Consider the following 7051-nt stretch of genomic DNA (forward strand, 5'->3'; position numbering starts at 1 on the left):
ACCCAGCCAGTCAGGGGTGGGAAGTAAGAGAGATGCATTCTAGACAGGGAACTCACCCAGAGCCTGAGTCTGTATGTTAGTGTGACTACTCTGGGGAAAGGGGGTTGGAAATCAGAAATCCCCACCCCACCAACCCCAATGTTGCCCTGGCTGAGCGGGAGAAAGTGAAGGCAGCAGCACATGAGGGCAAGTACGTTACAGAGTGTGACCTTGGCATTTACTGCCTGCTCCGATCCCCAACAGTCCACAAATAAATTACCCTGCATATCTCAGGGGTTGAACTGGGAGAGCAAGCAAAATAGCCGTAGCTTCTGAAAGAGGGGATGGGGCAGCTTCACACTGGGCGGGGCTGTATACAAGGGGACACAGTCCGACTCTTGCTTCGGCTTCTGCCGATGCTCCGTGGCTGGGCATCTGCATGCGGGTCCTCTCCCCCGCGGCCATGGGGCAGCAGTGGTGCAGGCTGCACTGCTTGGTGCCATTGGTTCTCCTTTTGCTGAAGCTGCCAGGCCAGTTCCAAGTCCCTAAAACTCAACGTGCCTTGTGGCTGTTGCTGCAGGAACAAGGCGATCAGGTTGTCCTGCTCTACCTGCCACTGCTTTTCTGGGGAGCCACTCCCATCCTCTGCTCCAGGCCCCTTGCCCAGGGAGTGACTTAGGTGAAAGTCAGAGTCACAAAAGCAGCTGTCTCCATCCACACTGTGCAGGCTCTCCCACACCACCTGCTCCTCCTGTGGAAAGCCCTGGTCAGTGACCAGCAGGCACAAGTAACTCTTGTGCTTGGTCGTGGTGATAAAGTGGTTGTATCTGAAAAAGACACTAAGTTCACCTTTCTTGGCAGCTGCTCTTAGCTCACACAGACATGGTAGGTCAGCTGCGCCGCGGTGGTCTGCGGGAGCTGCTCTGCGATCAGGCCTTCTGTCACGAGGTTGGCGTCACTGGAGTGCTTGCAGGCGATAGTCTTCTCCACCAGCTGATTGCAACTCCATTGCCCAACTGCACTCACAGCCTCAGATCTGTGGATCAGCAAGCCAGCCGTGGTACAGAGGTATACCTAGTAGGTCAAAGATGCTGCACTCAGATAGATACTCAAAATCAGAGACACCTGGGAATCACACATTGACATCCAGACTGTGGGCTGTTCAGGCAGCGCTGTCATTGCATCATCTACATTCTGCTGAAAATTAAGCTGAAGTCTCTCAGACTTCTGGGGCTCAATGCACCGGAGGCAGTCTCCAAGATGGGCCATGAGCTTATCTAATGTGATCACTTCCTTCTAAGGGAGCAGCACACACACATAAATACATATACATGCATATACACACACATAAATATGTATATATACACATATATATGTCATTTGTATATGGCATCTTTTTATAAAATTGTTACTTGGGTCTTTTATTGGTTCTTACCGTGTCTCAAAGTGTTCCTTTAAAGTAATGTTTTCAATGTTTCTCTTAGCAATTGTCTAAAAACATATTCAAATGTTGTTATTTCGTGTAGCTCATTTTGATTTCTAGCCTCATCATCTTTCACATCACCTTTAGCATATGTTGAAATGAAAATATTTAACAATTGAGAGAGAAAATAGAGAATATCTTTATGTACTAGAACCTGAAATACATGTGTGTATATATATGTGTGTGTATACAAACATACACATACATGCACACATATGCACAGATATATATACATACAGGGATATGTATAGACACAGAGATGTATCTATTTATACATATATGATTGTATGTAAACATTAATATTATAAGCATGTATCGTATGCTATGTAATTTATGTGTGTGTTTTCCCTTATAGTTTAACAATGGAAATGTAAAAATTTTAAAATGGCAAAATATAAAGAGATAAAAAATGACTTACTTAAAGGTAATTATTATCTTGGACAATAATTTTCCCTTCTTCTGACAACTAACATTAAAAGACTTCAAACCCATCTTGATATGTCACATAGTTATATGTGACAAATATATTCCCTTTTTCTCCTGAAAGAAAAATAAAAGAATCTCTATATAATATAACACTAACTTCACAAGGGGCTCAGTTGAAGGAGATGTGAGAATTGGCAATTCTGAATTGCATTATTATGAAGTTTGGTTACTCTTCTTAGCCCCTTTGGTTATATTTTAGTTTTGAATGTTATAAAGAATTTCAATAGGAATGGTGGTGATGATTGTGCCTATAAAAATATTGTCCAAAATTTTTGATCAGTTTCAACAAAAATTGTTTACAAATATACATTTGAGACCAATTTCAATGAAATTTCAGTAGAGACAAAATTCTTCCTTTGTGTGTGTGTGTGTGTGTTTTAATCCATTAGAAGGTTTAGTCTGATCTGCCTGACATAGGGGTGATAGGTTTCTCTCTCTTAGTCTTATGAATACCTTTAATCTTTTTTAATGGTTAGGCATTCTCTCTTTGGTTTTGAGGCATGCTACAGATAAAAGCACAGGAGGCTGGAGGTTAATCCTTCCTGTACTTTATTTCTTAATTTCTGCCACAAGGATTCCCTTTCCATCATGGCTGTTTATTCAGGAACCCTGATGATATGCTTTGAGTAAGAGACAACAGATAGTTGGTTTAGAAATATCATTCCATATTACTTAGATATTAAATTGTAGGGGCTATAATTAATAACTTAAATGAATGCAACTCCAATTTCTTATATGTCTTTTTTATTATTATGCCTAAGACATGATTCAAATTAATGTTTTTAGAATTGATATTGAACCCAGATAGCACCATACCTAGAATTATTCTAACAAAATGGTAACAAGAGTGGTAAAAACCCCAGATTTAGTAAATCAAGGATATTACAGATGAATACTACCTTATTGATGATGATTTGTTTTTTTTTCACTAATACGAAGAATATTGCATTTTCCAAGGTACTGATAATAAAAATACATTAACTAAAATTTGGCATTCAATAAATCACAGAAATTTGACTTTTCATCTTAGAATTAGGATTCTTAAGTGTATTAATATGTCTTATAAGATGTAAAATGTTTTGACCATTTGCCCCAGTAGCCTTGAAATATTTTTAAGACGTATTTTTTCAGAATTTTGGAAAATATGCTGAGAGATTTTATTTGTAAAAATGGACTCTCCTTCAAAATTCTCCATTTGGAATTGTAAGCAAACTATAGATTTTTAAGTATTTTGAAATTAATACAATCTTTTCAATAAATTTTTGTGACGAGATTTCAGCTCAGACAAATATGTTGTAATAGATAATATATATCTTCAAACAATTTTGCTGTAATTGAAACAATATGCCATCTCTTCACAATTGTAACTGAGGAGGAGCTTTTCAAAACGGACTGTTTTCTGTAAGCAAAAAAAGAATTAAAATATTCTCAATTTGACAAGGATTATTAAAGTAACCATTCCTGGCTTACACACACACACACACACACACTCTAAAGATCTCTAAATAACTTTCGGTAGAAAAACTCAGAAGTCAAAGAGTGCTAATCAAATATTTACAAATGGGACAAATTCCTTGGGGAAAATACAAATATAGGGAAAGTATAAATTAAAGCACTTTCAGAACTCTCAATTATGAGCTTTTTAGAATGTTTGCTAAAATACGTGTGTGGAACGCATTTGCAAAGACAAATACAATAATCAGCTCTACCTTGACTTCCCGCGATGAGCAATACTCTCATTTAGCATATGTAACTATATAAGGTGAAAACATATTGGTCTAAAAGAAATTTATTTCCTTCCCAAAATATTCTCTTCAGTGATTTGTGAGGGGGGAAAAAGGAAAAATGAATAACAGTGGTCTAGTGAATGAGTTTGACTATTCTCTGCTTTGTTTCTTCATAAACCTAACTTCTCCGGTAGAAATTTGCTGTTGTTAGTGCTGTCGAGAGGATTCCGACTCCTAGTGACCCTGTGTACAGCAGAGTGGAACCCTGCCTTGTCTTTCTGCACCATCCTCTCACTTTCTAGTGCTGTATCAGACAATGCTATTCATAGGGTTTACATGGCCAGTTTTTTCAGAAGTGGATGATGAGGTCCTTCCTAGTCTGTCTGGTCTGGAAGCTCTGCTGAAACCTGTCCACCATGGGTGACCCTGCTTGTATTTGATATACTGGTGGCATAATTTCAGCATTGCAGCAACATGCACCCTCCACAGCATGACAACCAACGGATAGGTGGTGTGGTTTCCTGACCTGGAAGCAAACCCGGGATGCAGTGCTGAGAATGCCCGATCTTAACCACTAGACCACCGGGGCTGGCACGGTAGAAATAGAGGATCATTAGTCATTCTCCCTTTTCTTTTCTTTTTTTTTTTTTTTTGTGAGGAAGATCAGCCCTGAGCTAACATCCATGCTAATTTTCCTCTTTTTTTGCTGAGGAAGACCAGCTCTGAGCTAACATCTATTGCCAATCCTCCTTCTTTTTTTTTTTCCTCAAAGCCCCAGTAGATAGTTGTATGTCATAACTGCACGTCCTTCTAGTTGCTGCATGTGGGACACGGCCTCAGCATGGCCAGAGAAGCGGTGCGTCGGTGCGCACCCGGGATCTGAACCCAGGCCGCCAGTAGCGGTGCGCGCGCACCCAACTGCTAAGCCACGGGCCGGCCCTCCCTTTTCTTTATATTTTTTCTCACTATGCAACTTTTATGTGCTTGTAGAAGAAAATCTAAGTATAAAATGCATTTTGTCTGCCCTGCCTCCTCTCCTGCCATTCCACTTACTAGCTGTATGCCCTTGACCAGAATAATTGACCTAGAATGATTGTTGAACTCTGTTTCTTTATCTGAGAAATGAGGATAAGGTCTGCTTTAAATTGTATGTGTGTGAAAACCAAACATCATGTTTATAAAGTTCCTATCACATAGACTGCACTCAACAAATGTTAAGGACATCTGCCATTTTAGAGATTTCTCATCTTGTAAGCAGCCTCACATCATACCACCTAGTTATAGCAGTTATATGGATCTGAATAAAATATAGCATATTTTGAAAAGCCAGAAATGATTCAAGTAAGTATTACATTTCCCAGTGAAGACTTTGTCTTTGCTCTTCTCTCTTCCTTCACGTTCTTCATTATTTTTATTTAAAATTTCTAAACTGAATGCTTTGCTATCTTTACAGTTTCTTTTCCTTTTCTTTTACAATCCTTGGCTTATAGAAACTACAGCAATTTCATCTGCAATAGAAATCACAGCAGAAACACGGCGTATTATGTGACACAGAGATTAGACAATGTGGTTGGATGTGTTTTAGCCATGTGGGCCACCCACTAGAAGAATCCTTGTGCTCCACTCCTCACTGTCCTGTCAGGAGCCAGAAGACCTAGCCCCTTGCCTTCCCTTTGGGCATTTGCTATCAGGCAGGTTTCATGGGCTTGCCACCAGTGTGGTCACACACCTTCAGAAAGGTCCCACTCTTGGCGTTTAGTGCTCTGCTCTCAAGTCTTGAAATTCTTAAGAATTTTATCTGTGGATTTATGTCTTGTAAGTGAAGTTAGATGGGCCAATGGAGCATGCAGTCTAGACTCGGAGCCTGGCTCACACACACAGTCATCCACTTTGGAAGGAGATTTCCGGCCAGCTCCCAGCTCCCCACCACCTGCTCCCTGGCGTCCTGAGCCTCTATCGGCTCCTGCCCCATGATTGCCGATGACCTCTGCCTGGGGCGGCCACCTGGATAAGACTCTCATTTCTCCATTCCCCTTTGATCTCTGCGGGGCCTGGGCAAGGACTTGGGCTGGATTGGGGTGAGGAGCGCACGCCCAGCCGTGTTTCAGGGTGAGAAATGGCAAAAGGCAGCAGCATCTCTGCCTCAGCTGACCACTCAGCAATGGTGATCCTGTCACCCATCCTCTGGGATCCAGGAACACAGCGTGTCCGGATGCGGAGGCTCCAATCTCTAGGGGAGATGCCGTCTGTCCACAGCGTGTTAAGTAGCGGCAGTGGGAAAGGGAGATCGACTTCCCTATTACGTACATGTGTCAGGGGTGCCGGTGGGGTCCCTGGGCATCTGCGAGGGTCTGCACTTTCCGGCGCCTATTCCCATGGCAAGCGAGAGCAACATTAAACAGAAAATAAAGGGCACCATGACAGGTCAAGACAGAGATCTCAGAGAAAGGAACAAGTTTAACATTTTATTACCTTTAATGACACTTTTACCCTACTTTTTCACCAAGGGACCCTGCATTTTTACTTTTTGCTCAGCCCCCACAAATTATGTAATAGGTCCTGCCTGCTTGCTTGTTCTCTGAATCTCCTGCATTGCCCACGGAAGACCATAGTCCCCTTCCCTCTTTTTCCTCTCTTTCAACCCAGCTAGTAATTGAGCCTAGGCATCATTGGTCTGCTGTCATGTGCAGCTACGTTGTCTTGGACTTCACTTGCCCTAACAGTATCTGAGTCTTTGTGCTCTAAGAAACAGTGTCTCGAGTCAACATTAACTCCAAATTTTATAGTAATAGTGGTCTCTAAAAGTATATTCAAAGTATTTGCACACATTCCTAATATTGGCCTTACTATGCTATTCCTTAATGTTTGTCGTTTATTATTTTACTCATTTAATCAATATTTCTTGATTGCTTACTAAATACCATGTGCTCTTGCTGAGTACTGGGGATGCATTTGTTCATTCAACAGATATTTCTTGAATGTTTACTAGATGCTGAACTCTATTCCAGAGACTAAATATGTAGTGGTAAACAAGACAGCCAAGATCTTTGTTCTTGTGGAGTTTATGTTTTGGCGAGGTGAGGAGCTGTAGACAGTCAACAAACAACTAAACAAATCATGTCCAACTTTTGTAAAGTTTAGCAATATTGAGAGGTTCCTGAATTTTTTTTTGTTTTTTGGTGAGGAATATTAGCCCTGAGCTAACACCTGTTGCCAATCCTCCTCTTTTTGCTGAAGAAGATTGGCCCTGGGCTAACATCCCTGCCCATCTTCCCCTACTTTTTTATATGTGGGGAGCCTGGCACAGCACGGTTTGAGAAGCAGTGCATATGTCCGCGCCCGGGATCCGAACCTGTGAACCCCGGGCTGCCAAAGC

The 7051-nt window shown here is 41.4% G+C and overlaps 1 pseudogene; it reads right to left on the bottom strand.

Moving 5' to 3' along the window:
• Nucleotides 1–269: 269 nt before the first annotated feature.
• On the bottom strand, nt 270–1269 carry LOC101407091 (ubiquitin carboxyl-terminal hydrolase MINDY-1 pseudogene; annotated as a pseudogene).
• Between the last annotated feature and the right edge of the window lie 5782 nt (nt 1270–7051).

This window comes from Ceratotherium simum, chromosome 31, assembly GCF_057802395.1.
Source record: "Ceratotherium simum simum isolate JZ-2026a chromosome 31, ASM5780239v1, whole genome shotgun sequence".
In the NCBI taxonomy this organism is placed as follows: Eukaryota; Metazoa; Chordata; class Mammalia; order Perissodactyla; family Rhinocerotidae; genus Ceratotherium; species Ceratotherium simum.